A 14,625-nucleotide genomic window follows, 5' to 3' on the forward strand; every position below is an offset into this window, starting at 1 on the left:
TATATTTCAAAAAGTCGACCCTAAATAGCCAATTGGCTGCTGCAAAATACACAATCAATCACTGGACAAAGTTCTAAACGCACACACACACATTTCCTATCCAAGCTAGCACTATCAATATTTCATTTAAGCAGCTCCGTCAAGAGGTCAATAGCCCCTACACACACACACACACCTAGTCACACTACATAACCTCCAATAAGCTTTCACTGTGAGTTCCAAATGTTCAGCAATAACTTTGGCTTAATGACTGCAGGTGAAATCCACTATGAGCCCGAGGCATGACTAATCTGGCCATCCTCTTTCCAATCTGGCCTTGTTAAGAAGTCACACTGATTTTCATCTCTATTTCTAACACTGTGCCTCTGCGGACCCTGTTCTAATAAGGCTGGCTCCACATGCAGTTTTGGAAAATTTTAAGCAAGTCTATCTAAGAACAGCCAAATAATTTAGCAGCCAAAACGCTGTGTTTCGGGGTATCTGAAAATGCATAGCTAATGCACAAATTAAAAAAAAAAGATATCAAGTGCAGGTTGGCCCCTGCTTTACTGCATTTTTTAAGCCAGGCTAGTCCCCCGACAGTAAGTACGGAGGCAGTATCCTGCTGTTGTCTCTCCCTGGAGAGATGTAGCCACACTGACCCACATCCCAGCCTCTGGCAGTTTACACTGCAGCACATGTGACACACACACACATACAAACAAACACACACATTCCCAAGTTACATGAGCACAGTGTGTCTGACATTTGTGGCTTGTAGTAATGCAATTTCTGACGGCTTAGCATACTCGCCTGTGCGTGCACACTCAGAAAAACAATGGGCCTGTTGTTCTGCAGTCCATCAGCAAGGACTATCTGTTGATACAGCTATCAGTGTGACCGGGCCAGAACAACTCCACTCAAAGAGTCCTCAGACATATAAACACACAGACCCACACACATGCACACAGACACTCAGAGTAGCAGCCTGGTAGCAGATAAGAGCTAGAGATGGATGGTTGTGTGTATGCAGGCCCAGGGGGGAGTGCTGTACCTTGGTCAGGGTTAGCCTGGGGCAGATAGCTTGCTGTCACACAACGAAGACAGAGCACAGAGCTGCCACAGCAGGGTTTTGTCCTTTCTGCCCTCCTCCAGTTCTCTTCCCTTCAGATCCAACAGTTAAACATTCTTTTCTATTTGGGATACACATTTGACCTGTGGCCGTGTTTACGACACGTAATGATCTAAACTAAATTGAGAGTGCAATCACATTTTTGACAGTGTAGTCACACTTCTAAATTTCTTCCATTATATTTGTTTGGCTTCACAGTGCTTTAATTAGAAACAACTGTAAACAAAGACTAAACTAAAATGTCACTCAGTAGAGAGCATACTTTCGCCAAAGCCCAACAGTCCTCTTTAATTCAGTCAAGCCTAATCTAATATCACACTTGACAGCCCTGTATCACTCATAACTGCTTAACCATGACTTAAAGCAGCATAATGTAACTTTTCTACCTTTAAATAACAGCTTTAAAATAATTTTAAAGGTACAGTGTCTTGTAATAGGGGGAATGGTGTCTCTGTCACAGCCACTCCCCCATCACTTGTTTCTGCACTATGTAACTTCAGTGAGAGGGTAGGATCACAACGTTACATACATGTTTACTTTAACATACGTAACATACGTTATAAGTTTTCAACACATAACATTGTTATGACATAATGAGTTTTGTTTGTAGTTAGCACCTACATTACATCTGAGAAATTGTTACAGACCTGGGATTTGTATTTATGATGGTGGTGTTGCACTGAAAAACTGTGGGGGGTGCCAAATCGCACATAATGCTCATTTCTACCTAATGTTGCTTTAAGCTCTCCACATCTAGGATTTGCATCAAATTGTACTTTCTAATAGATACCAGCGACCTAAATACGTGATTCTTTTCCATCAACATCCATGTATTAATCCCTGAGAGATTAATGAAAATGCTGAAATCTCACAATGTTAAAGAAAGTGAGGAAAAATTCCTGGAGCCGTCCCTTTATCCAGATACGCTGCATCAGCCATCTATTCTGGGCTAAAATCCATCCTCCAGCCAAGTTTTGTGAAAATGTGTTCAGTAGTTTTTGAGTAAACCTGCTGACAAACCAAACAACTAACAAACAGACAGGGATGAAAACATAACCCTACTACTACCCTACCAGTAGGGCTGACTGGTGGTGACAGGCCTGCTACTGTAGGTAGTACCCCTGCCATTGTCCTTGACCAAGGTACTAGTTTAGAACTAGCGTTAATCCTCCGTCCCCTGCACTGTGGCTGCCTGCTACTGAAAAACAGTATGGTTGAGTCAAATTCAGAGGACAAATATCCCCACAGAGATCAATAAAGTGTAACTTAAGGCCACTGTGCACACACAAAATACCCTCCTTTTAGCTCAGTTACAGCACAAAGTAATTTTCTTTTGAGATTTAAATTCCTGTCTCACAAAACAAACAGGCTTATGAGCAGCTGGATGGAAAGGCCAACGCACACCCACAAACAAACAGTGTCAAACACATTAAAAAGGCACACAAACAAACAATCCAGGCCAGAGTGAGGGGAGACATCTGTGTGCAAGTGTGTGACACACAATTGTTTCTTCACGAGTCAGCAGAAATTGGACATATTCCACTTCCTCCTATGGCGGGTGTGGGGAGGGGGGTGGGCAAGGAGCAGGACTGTCACCATGGAAACTATGTCTTTTCCTGTCGGGTCATATCTCAGACTGAAACAGATGCTGTGAGCAACATACGGGCTCATGAACAGCACACTATTACAAAGAAGGGAATTGTTGGAGCTAAGCTGAACATAGTGTATAGAGTTACTCAACGATACCGGGCTGAGCTGTCACAGACCCTTTTGTTTCAGTCTGTTCAGGTGTTCAAGGTGCCTCTTACAGCCTCATACTATCCAAGCACAGGATATGTTAATGCAGTCAACCACATCATTGGATGGCTAGAAGTACTAAGTAAAAGCTGACTGCAACAACAAGCCAATCGCAATTTCGTTCAAGCTAACAAAGTTGCATTGACATATCCAGGTGTAAAGGGAATGTGGAAAAATAGGATTTGGATATTTTCCTGATGACTTAAATGAAAGTAGGGCTAACAATTGACATACGCGTCCTGTATAGACATTGAAACCTACTTTGCCCTCACATATGCCAGATTTGTATGCATTTCACTCACGCCATATAATATTCATGTCCCCAATACTGACTCATCTAACATGGTCCCCAGCCACAGTATTCCAGCTACCTTTCATCTTTTTCATACTTGAAGGTGTAGATCTCTCTGATCTAAACCATTAGGTTCGGTCATTGCTTGCTGCCCACAGATGTCCTCAAACCTGTGGTATATTATTTTTGGGCTACTTGGGGAAAGCTGTAAACAAAACAGTGACATATTACCTATTCAACTGAAGTGACAAACTTGTTACAGCAGCAGATGCCGAGCTGCATTAACACATCATTCACACTCTTTTGACTAACATAGTCTGCCTGTCTGATGATGCAGGGGCCGGTAGTGTGTTGTTTTTCAAAGCTGTTTGAGAATGATGATGTGAACCAAAAAAACAAAGCAGCAACCCATTAAAACCAAACTAATGAGCTGAAAGAAGTAGCGCTGCTACTAATGATTAATTTAATAGTTGACAACTAATCGATTAATTGTTGCAGCTTTAGAAAGCACTTGGCTGAGGGGAATTTCAGAGTCGTCGGATAATTCTCTATGGGTTCATCACTAAAAGTGACCCATTACACCTCACAAATCCAATGATCCTTAAAGTAGAGCCACAAAGTTTAATTAATTAGCTGTCAACTATTACATTTAATCACCAACTATTTTGATAATCAATTTGAGTCATAAGAAAAAAGTAAAAAATTCTCTTAATTATGATTCTTAAATGTGAATATTTTCTGGTTTCGTTACTCCTCTATGTCAGTTAATTTAATATCTTCTGGCTGTGGACAACACAAGACATTTGAGGACCATCTTTTTTACAATATTTGACGTTTTATAGCTCAAACTGCTATTCAATTATTTGATAAAATAACCAAGAATTTAATGACAATAAAAAAAACATTACTTGAGAGTTTTCCGCTTTAAACATTTTTACAAATTTCCCTACAAGATCCTGCAAATGCCACAACAATGCCTTGTGTGTTAACCATTCAAAGTGCTGAAAATCATTGTACCCTGTTCTCAAAGACAAAAGAAGCATGTTGCGGTATCTTGTGAGGGACCCATCATTCATTTACTGGAATGTGGATCACTTGCAAGTTGAGACTCGCTTCTTCAAAATATTTATGTATTCCTATCCACAATCATCCATCACAGATTTGAGTTCTTCTTCCCATAAAGTTCACAATGCTATTTATTGTGAGGGTTCACACAGTCAACACTGTGGAGTATATAGAGACTGTGTAAATAATAAATACAGAACAGTATTTACAACTGACCACTTGAAACAATGCCCATTAGGACACCTGGCTGGTTGCAGTAGAAAGTGGGGACAGACTATGCCGAAAGACTTCCTCATTGTTAGGAATGAGCTTTACAACATTATCTGACTGTGAGAAACACTTCATTCAGAGCAGCAGCTTTTATTTGTATTGGATGGAAGTTAAGAGTGATCTCTGGCATATTGTGCAGTAATTCAGTCTTGTACTTATATTGCCGTCTACATATTACCTCATGATGTCATCTCAGTTCAACAATGGAAGGGCATAGGCCAGCAAATTGAGAACAGAAATAGACCATTCTTTCCTTGTCAGAGTAGAACCAATGCAGAAAACAAGAGACTGCAGCTACGAGATGAATTGATGAATTAAACCTCTGCTGAATACTGGGCTAAATCCTATTTCCTTATCAATATGCCAGCAGAAATAGTGTGTCCCTCCAGCTGAGACACACTGAGTGTGACAGACTCTGAATCATCTGTAGAGGCCCTATATTCACTCTACACATACTGCACCATAGCTTAGGCTTGCTTTCACAGCTACAGTATACAGTATTTCAGTTTCCAGCGATGCTGTTAATAAGGAGTCAAAGTACAGTGAACAAGGCAGGGTCATTGAGGGTTATCACAAGGGATGGCAAACAGCAAAGATCATACTCACTCTGCGCCTGCACATGAGCGCACACATTAACAATTAATGGCCACAAACAACACATACACTGGACACACATGCACACAGCTTAGGTTTATGTGCTTGTGTTGGCCTTTAGCTGGTTCCAGCCTCAGGAGGGAGAAGGGAGCTGGCAAGACTCCCTGGTGGCACTGCCTGACCCACTTCTATGCAACTCTATCCCTAATGTGACCCGCTGGAGAGCCAGAGAGGACACACAAGCATAGGCAAACACACATATACACACACACACAAACATGCACACAGGCACATGTGGAATTGCCTGCCTACAAACCCCTGAGGACTGAGAAAAAAACTACTAAATGCTGCTGATGGCAATCTCTCTCTGCTTCTCATCCCTCTCCGCTTTCTGTTTCTCTCGCTTTGTCTAAAGATCAACCATTTAAGTCTCTGCTATCTGATCTAGCTAAGCTAGCTATCAACATCCGGAGTGAGTTTCTGTTAAGTCTGCACTAAATCTAGGCCACCAAATTGGAGTAGAACAGTCAATCTAATAATACGAAAGGCAGGATACAGGTAGCACACCCAAGCCTGCTCTTTCAATGACAAGATATATGTGGCCTACGTATATAAGTAATTACAGCATCCCTGGTTAGAGCTCAACCAGGGACCTTTCTTGCATGTCATCCTTTATCTCACGCTTCCTGTCACTCTCAGCTAACTCCTCTAATCAAAGTCTAAAACTGCACCAACATGCTTGTCATGGTACACATAAAATAGCTAGATCTGTGAGAAGTAAAGCTGCTTTTTGCTGCACTGTCACACTGCCAAAAACCATTGATGCAAAGTGTGGAGATAAATCTGTCTGATGTATGCTGTGATCAGACAACATTATTAAAAACAAAACCCACCTCAGAGGAAGTAATCAGACGTCTTACTGACAGCTGGTGTTTGTGCAATGTTTTCTTGCGAGAGGAGGATTTGATCAAAAAGACAACTTTGAAGTAAACAAAGTCAAACTGACAGTTCCACTGCGAGAACAGACGCAAGAGGTGTCACTACACTTGCTCTAGTCTTTTGTGCAAACATATTAATGTATTCAAATTGAAATTGAAATTTTGATTTTAAGGCTGCAGCTTTCAGTTGCATTTTTGGTCTGTTAGATGATTAACTGATCTCTTCATTTTTTGGAAAAAGTGTTCATTGTTTGGTCTGTGAAATGAGAAAATTAATCATTTCAATTCCCCTGAGACCAAAATGCTTGTTATGTCTGGAAAAAAATGCACAAAACCTTAAAGTATTTAATTTGAAAAAGAACAGACAAAAAAGGAGACAGAGGAAGGCTGAATATTGGAGGAATTGCTACAAGAGCTTTATAATCAAAACAAATGTAGCTACATGTATTAAAATCATAAGATATATTGACAGTTCTTAAAACACTTCAGGGTCCTCTGAGTGATTAGCCGTCTTATCGTTCCGTCTGTGTGGGGTGGCGTGGTTCCTGTAGTTGCCATGGTTACATGACAAGCACAAACACGAAAGCCTTAAAAGCTCAACATTTTAATGGCAAAGGACAATTACTGCGGAAATCTTGAAAACAAGTATTGATTTAGATAATTGATGTGTTATTTTTCTGTAGTAAGTAGTAGATGAGTGGTGGAGGAAGTACTCAGATCCTTCATTTGTGTAGAAATATAAACAACAATGTTACACTTACATTACAAGTAGAAGTAAGTGCATTCAAAATCTTAGTTAAGTAAAGGTATACTATGCAGATGCAGATGGTGGTACAGGGGGCCTTGCAGACCCAGATCAGGAACAAGTATCCAGCCCGAGCTCTCTAAGAAGACGAAGAAAAACTCCCCATGAAGCTTAGAACAACCTTGAAAGGACACGGGAAGAAACCACGGGAAAGGCAATTCAGAGAGAGATCCCCTTTCCTCAGATGGCTGGGTGTTTACGCATTTGTACTTTAACACTCAAAAAGTGATCATACGGCCTGCGAGTGGCTCCGATCTGGCAAACAGGAGTTGACTGTCCAAGTGTCATCACTCTACACAGTATGTGGGCCAGATGAACGTAGATGGTGTGGGCCAGATCGTGCGATGCCGTAGCACCCGGAGAAAACCTGTCTAGCACAGGGATGACAAACGTGTGTGTTTGAGCAAATCTCTGTTCCTTAGCGTGGATCTGGGCTCTAGAAGAGCTTTCGGAACCATTTCTTCTTTTTTCTCAAGGTCATCCTCAGTGTTCATCAGCACCTCCACACATTTGAAGAGCTGTGATTCCAGGTCTTCAGTCTCCTCTAACTTCAGATTCTTAAACTCTTTCATCTTGTTCACTGTGCCTTGAAGCTCATTGTTCTTAAAAAGCAGCACTACAACAGCATTCTGAGCATTCAGAGATTGTTTCAAGCTGTGATTCCAGATATTTAATCTTCTCTGACTTCAGACTCTTATCCTCACGCATCTTTTGCAGTGTGCCTTCGAGGGTCCTCCTTTGCCTTTGCCTTTGCCTTTCTCTTTACTTTGAAAAAGAAAGAAAAACATTAAGGAAACTGCCTGTAACTGAAATACAAAGTTGTGGCTTTTAATGTTGTTCTTTTTTCTCCTCATAGACTGTGATTGTTGAGGACATGCACCGAAAAAAAATGTTTCCATGGATTGTGGAGCTTCTTTCGGATTATATTAATAAATTACAAATGGTCTTGGCTGTTAAAAATAAAAAAGAAGAAGAAAATTCTCCTGAAAGTAAAAAAAAACCATCCACAGTTTGTGGACATTTCACTCTGGTTGATGCTTCTTTCCAGTTGTGCCCTGAGGAAAATCCAGTGTGGGTCCAAACTGGTTAGCATTTTTCTTTTTGTAATTTTTTACTCTGATATATTTTAACTAATAAAGGCTTTTTAACTACATCCTTGGCTTGGAGCAAGTGTACCTGAGGTAAGCCTATGTGCGTCTGTTTTCTAAGTAAAAAAGAATAAATAATGTGCCATGACCCCTGGGCTCGCTTTCCTCCCTGAACTCAACAGTCAATATATTTTACTGTAAAGGTGAAAGGCCCAGGATTAAAAAAACACTCAAAAAAAGCCCAAACTTTACGGCAGGCTCGACGCACCATACCTTTACCACTAATTCCTCTCGCACCAGCTTCAGTACACCCTACACTAGACTTCAAACAACTCCAATATGCCTGGCTTTGAACTGACCATCTGTGAGGATCTCCCCATTCAGAATATCGCATTCAGAGATTAATAAAAACAAAACCCGCAGCTACCTCAAATGTAACACCACAAACACTACTCTCTCTGCCTGGTGGAAAGCACATGACATACTTAACCTCAAGCTATCTCCTTCTACTCTCACCCGTCTCAGGCCTAACCCTGTGTTTAAAATCAATAAGGAACCCATCAACTTCCCTGTGTGGAAATGGAGAGGAGTAACCAGCCTGGGGCACCTTTTTAGTGGCAGCTCTCTCATGACCTTTGACCTTCTCAAACATACATACTTACCCCACCACTGTCATTACCAGTACATTAAGCTGAAAGAGTGCATGAAAAAGAAAATTGATGTCCATTGATTTCCACAACTCCTCCCTTACAGCTAAAACAAAGTTAATTTCGACCCCAATATTGCAGATTTATAAACTTTATAAATCACTGTAATGTCCTGCACAGAGTACACATTAACCACTCACAAAACAGGCTTCACAGACAGCAACACCTTTGCACTCTGTCCCACTGCAACATAAAGCCACTTCCAGTCATTCTGGCTCTGTTCACCAGTTGGAGGTCATGGGAAAGCTGTCAGAGATCCAAAACCACAGAATACTACTCTCCCACTCCATCTCTCTTTAAAGCGACGATACCTCACTCACAATACCAAAATACCTCCAAACCTTCCTCCTGATAGCATTAACTGTGGCCAAGAAAACCACATTATTCAACTGGAAAGACAGAAGAAAATTACTACTAAACCACTGCCTCAATCTGTTAACAGACCACGCCAACCTAGAAAAGCTTCTTTCAACCCTAAAGGAAAATATGATTCCACTCGATTAACACCTGGTCTCCTTTCCTTTAGCTCATCTCGAGAGGATATTGCTCTACACCACTTCAATCATTCAGAATTATAACAAATTGCCTGCAACTCATTCCTAAATTCAAAAGAATATTCTGCTGGGTTTTTCTGCAAAAGAGCAATTAATATCCAGGAATTTAAATGGTAAACTCTACCACTGACTACAGACACGGTCCAGCCATATACTAGGTTTTGATCTAGTCTTGTTTGAAATTACCCCAGGAATCTTGTCCCACATTATGTCCTTTTAAAAAACAAAGTTGGATGTGGCCAATATCGGCTGATAATATCAGCCAACTGATATATCGATCGGGCTCTACTCTGTAGTTCTGCTGAGATGCCCTGGCCTACAAATCGAAAAAATGTGCAGCTAAAATAATGAGCAGCCACTCAGAGGAGCATATTGCTCTGCTGCTAATATCAGGTCTCAGTGGCTGAGAGAGAGAGGCTTGATCTTTCTCTGCCTATTTATGTAAGCAATGACGACGTAACAAAGCAGGGTGACCTAAGTTTTGGGGGACACACAAGCTGGTATGAGCTCCTGCTGCATACTGTGTACTAAACGTGTGTACATGCATGTGTCTGTTTATGTGTACGTGTGTGTGTTTGCATGTCCGTCTGATCCGGCAATAGTCTGGAAGGAGGAACAATGGCATTCCTGTGCTCTGAGCTCCAGGTGGCTGTGGAAACCCAATCCCAAACCAAGCCTTGCTGGCACACAGAGTGCCGGGAACGCCGAATGCTGCTGCCTCCCTCCGGAGACGTGGGCCAGAATAGAGCTATTGTTCCAGACCAGCTCGGAGCAATAAATGCACCACAGCCACCCTCTACGACAAACACATACGCTCACAAATACCAATACACACGGAGAGGATGTCAGAGATTTTCACCTTAGACTTTCACTTTCATATCTAATATACTGAGGAACAAAATCAAGGAAAAAACAAAGGTCTACTCATTTCTGATGATTAAAAACACAGAAAAACAGAACATCTTGGTTGTATTTATGCATGTGCTTTATAATTGGGAGTTTTGTAAACGTAAACTAATTATTACATTCCAGAGCATGCTATTATCATGATTATTACCACCTGTATTACCACTGACACAGTGGAAACACAAACAACCTGTGCTATTACTTACACCTACCATTTGTATGGGCCAAAACCACAGTGACGTAAATCTATACTGCACACACACGTTTCGTCATTGATGTCACTCAGTTAATAGCATAACCGTATTTCATCCTAATCCACATAACCGCCTCTCACTAAGTTAGGTCCCAAAATGTTCCCAATTTGTGACAATCTCAAATCAGCCCTCACAAATATTGGAGCAGTGGGACACATGCACACACAGGCACATCTGCCGAAGCCTGAACTCACACTCAACACACACAGGGCAGGAAACGCATCATGCCGACTCCACGGCCTTGAAATGAGGAACATGAATCATTTCCTTTCAATGCTGGACAGTCATGGCTTAACACAGCGCTAAGTTCAGATATAAAGCACCGAGGCAAGGTCCTGGACATGACACACATACAAACCCAGGTCAGGAAAAACGCATGTGCTGCTGTGAACTTGCAACTCGCATGTACTATGTACACTTTAAGGCAGCAACCGCTTTTTTTTTTTTTTACGATACTGACCTACATGGTCAAGTGAAGTCAGTGCTTCTTTTATGTGATTTGGCTGCAGATGTTCAAAGCATTGATCTAAGCCATCGGCCCATGTTCGGGCACTGTGGGAGTTATTCTACAGGTAGTGCAAATGTACAGCAGCTTCCCTCCAGCTACACAGCACATTCTCCTCCTGCACACGTACAGGTAATGCCACACACACACACACACACACACACACTGGGGGATAAATAATACATGCTCCTTTTTTCTCTCCCTTTAAAGAACATGACAGATTAATTTAATTGGCTCCCTGTCAATCCTACATCTTCATCTGCTCTGCTCAGCAACTGCAGACTCTTGCAGGATTGATAGCGAATCCATTTTCCTATCTCTTGAGATAATTACAGCATTGTTAATGCACGCTCACACTCGGGCACACTCATTCTCCCTTCTGTCGCTCACTCAATGAGTCTATCTTTCACACGCAGAGGTCAGGCCCCGCATGCTTCAACCAAACCCTATAAAAGGTCTCTTAGTGATTGAATTACACAAAATGTAATTAACCTCTGTTCGCCAGAGGACGAAGGCCCTTGAAATCTGCAGCCCTACAAGAAGAGAAAGAGGTTCATTCTGGCCACTGGATAGTGTCCTCCTGTGTGTATCAAGCTGAGCTAAATCATCTGACCTCTATCAGGACACAGGAGACACAACAAGCACCATCCAGGGGTTAAATTCCGGGTGTACAGCTCATCTTTCCTGGCTGTGATGCAACACTGAAGCTCTGATGTGTGTAGAGATAAATGAGGAAGAGTCCACCATGAAGAGTTGTACATGCACAGTCCATAAAATCAGCATTGTGTGCTCAACTTTCAACATGGACTGCCCTTTTTTTGTATGCCTGTTCAGGCGGGCTGGCTGACAACTGTCTCATCAGTCATTTGAATAGATGGTTAAGAAAACTCGCTGCAGTCAAATGCGGCAAGTGTGAGATACAGTTAACCTGGCAGTGGCCCATTCACGGCACATCGACAGCCAGGAGTAAACGCGAACATAAGATGGCTAGGGAAAGTATTTACGAGGTTATTATCGACTGTAAAGGCATGGTTTCATTCAGCGTGTCCCTGGCTGCTTGTGGAGCAGCGATCGTCGGCTAACTAGCGGCGAAGTAAAGTGACATTTTGTGTGTTTAACGGTGAGTCGCATCACATCCCCGTTGCTTGGCTGCTTCTGTCAACAAGCACCTCTCTGCCATAGCGCCAGTCTGCGGCTACCAGATAACGTTTTAGTGGTCAAGCCAGCGTTTGACAGTGTGGCTCACACACACATAAAAAAAACTTAAATGCGTCTTTTTTTAAAACATAAAATGTTCGCTTACCTTGAGTGACGAGGCGGCTCAATCCTCCGCTAGACCGCGAGAGACCGCAGGCTAGCTACGAGGCAGAAAACTGACGCCGATACGGTACAAAGTATCACAGCTAAGTTAGCGGGCTAGCTAGCTTAGCGAGCTAACGATGGAAAGGGGGGGTGGGGGGGGTAGTGTGGTCCTCTCTGTGTCGTCGAGACAAACCAGTGCCCTGAATTAAAAAAACACACACGAGGTGTGGTGTGCTCACGTTGAACGCGGCTACGAGAGCGCAGCAGTCCGGTGTCAAAAGGATGTTGTAAGAGTGGAGACATCCGACAGAAAGGAGCGCGAGTGTGATGACTGCTCGGTCGGCAGTGCAGCTATGCGGTGTGGGCTCTCTCTCCGGGCGGACGCGCTGCCGCTGCCTGCTGGCCTGGCTCTGTCTCACTGAGAGAGAGGGAGAGAGAGAGAGGGAGAGAGAGAGGGAGGGAGAGGGGGAGAGGAGCCTGGCTGCTGATGTGCGGAGCAAACAGGAGCAGCATCACTGCTCATCCCTCCCTTCATTACCTCAACCCGGAAGAAATACTATAACTGATCCCATCCTATTTTACATAGTCCAAAAAATGCGAGAGCTGCATGCAAATGCTGTCATCAACGTGGGTCTGCTGCAGTCTCCCAGTTTCTTTGCAAGTGATACTGGCAACAATAAATACATTCATTTATGTATTTCCTTGACAAACAAAGCTTTACATAATGAGACTGGTGCAGCCATAGCTTTGTTCAAGAGTAAGCTGAACTGGGTGAGTAACAGTGACTTAAACAATTTAGGAATGAATCTGAATCTAATCATACCAATATCAAGTCAAACAGCACCAGTCAGATAGTACGGGTGTAAATCACTCATCATGAATCACAATATGGTAAAAAAAAAAAAAAAACAACCATCATATTGCTATTACTTTACTGATACTGCGATATGGTTCACCGTTAGTAAGAATGATGGTTTTCATTGTCTCTGAAAAATCTATTAAAATCATGATAATGTGACATTTGTTGGGGTCTGTACCAAACAAACATGTTTTCTCACATCCGAAGAACAAGATTTGTAGGCCAGATCATCTCTGCAGCACTACTACACTTCCATTAGAAAGCTGTTTTGTCACACATTTTGCCTTTTTGTGAATAACTGCAGCCTTACTGGAGGGTAAAATCTAAACATGAAGCTATTTAAGATGAAAGAGATGGGGCCTGGGCGTTGAAGAACCACGTCGATAACCGAGTAATAAAACAATTTCATTGAGTAAATGATGCCAATATCCGAGTAAAAGATTTATGTCATCCACCTTTTTGCACGAATAGGCAGTAGTAAGTATTTGTATGACACCAGTGGCTCAAAGACCAAGTTTGTCCTGTTTTATCCAAAGAGGAAAAACAGCAACACTTTGGCCCTCAGGGAAGCCACTGCTGTTCATGCAGAAAACATGACTTGCAACACACACCCAAAAAACTTGTTTCATTAGCAGAAAATTTTGAGACTAAGCATGATTAAAACATGCCTTCTGACTTCGTTGTAGCTTTTATCAAGTGTTCGCACTCCAAAAGCACCTCAATATTCTCCTCTACAAGTTTGATGTTTATGATGTTCATTCTAGTTTTATTTCTTTTACTTGAGGACATTGCAACTTTTCCTTTTCGCTACAAAACCAGATACAAACTAAACAGTACTTTAAATTTTGAAACATATCACAGCCCACAAAAACACAGGATATGAAAAACGGATACAGGATCAGACATCTCCCCCATATTTCTTCTATCCTTAGTGATCCATCCATCTGCCTCCTGAACTTATCCGTCTGTATTAATCAGAGCCGCCGCATGATGCCCAAAGTCTTATCAGGCCATTAGACTATACCATCTTGACAGTGCAGGGGACTCTCATATCTGAAGTAAAACTTCCAACTTGAAAATGCACAAATTTCTATGAAATACAACTGCGCATTGGAGTATGTACGTAGACTACAAAGCACTGCTGTTAACAGGGTCAGTATGGCAGAGGGCCATAACTTCCAACTGTTTTTATGAGCCACTACTTGCAAACATACCATCAATCTGATGGGACATCAGATGCAGCAAAGAGCTTGTCATTTATTGCTATATATTGAGGATAAAAATTGGACTGAAAAAGTAGAGAGAAGAGAGTAGAGAAACGAAAACTGGCTCCACTTTTCCACAACAATGTATAGGAGGGCTGTTGGATGCTCTCAGTTACAAGAAGCTATAAATAAGATGTCAACAGTATTGCTCACTATTACCTGTTCCATCAGGGGAGTGTTCAAATGCCTTGACTGCAGGCATAACCTTTTTCTCGTCACAATTTATTACCAGAAAAGGAGAAGCACTGGGGAGAGCTCAGTCCGTTGTCGGTGCCAGGCAGAGCTAGCTGCCTGACTCTGTGACTTCATTTTC

At 42.1% G+C, this 14,625-nt stretch overlaps 1 protein-coding gene across 1 annotated transcript in view; it reads right to left on the reverse strand.

The window, feature by feature from the left end:
• Positions 1–12,699, reverse strand: part of galnt1 (UDP-N-acetyl-alpha-D-galactosamine:polypeptide N-acetylgalactosaminyltransferase 1) — a 48,759-nt gene extending 36,060 nt beyond the window's left edge. Inside the window, exon 1 of the mRNA XM_084358691.1 lies at positions 12,190–12,699. The gene's annotated coding sequence lies outside the window, so the exon portion shown is untranslated. The remainder of the gene's footprint in view (positions 1–12,189) is intronic.
• Positions 12,700–14,625: the final 1,926 nt, after the last annotated feature.

This window comes from Pagrus pagrus (assembly GCF_965226575.1).
Source record: "Pagrus pagrus genome assembly, chromosome: 7".
In the NCBI taxonomy this organism is placed as follows: Eukaryota; Metazoa; Chordata; class Actinopteri; order Spariformes; family Sparidae; genus Pagrus; species Pagrus pagrus.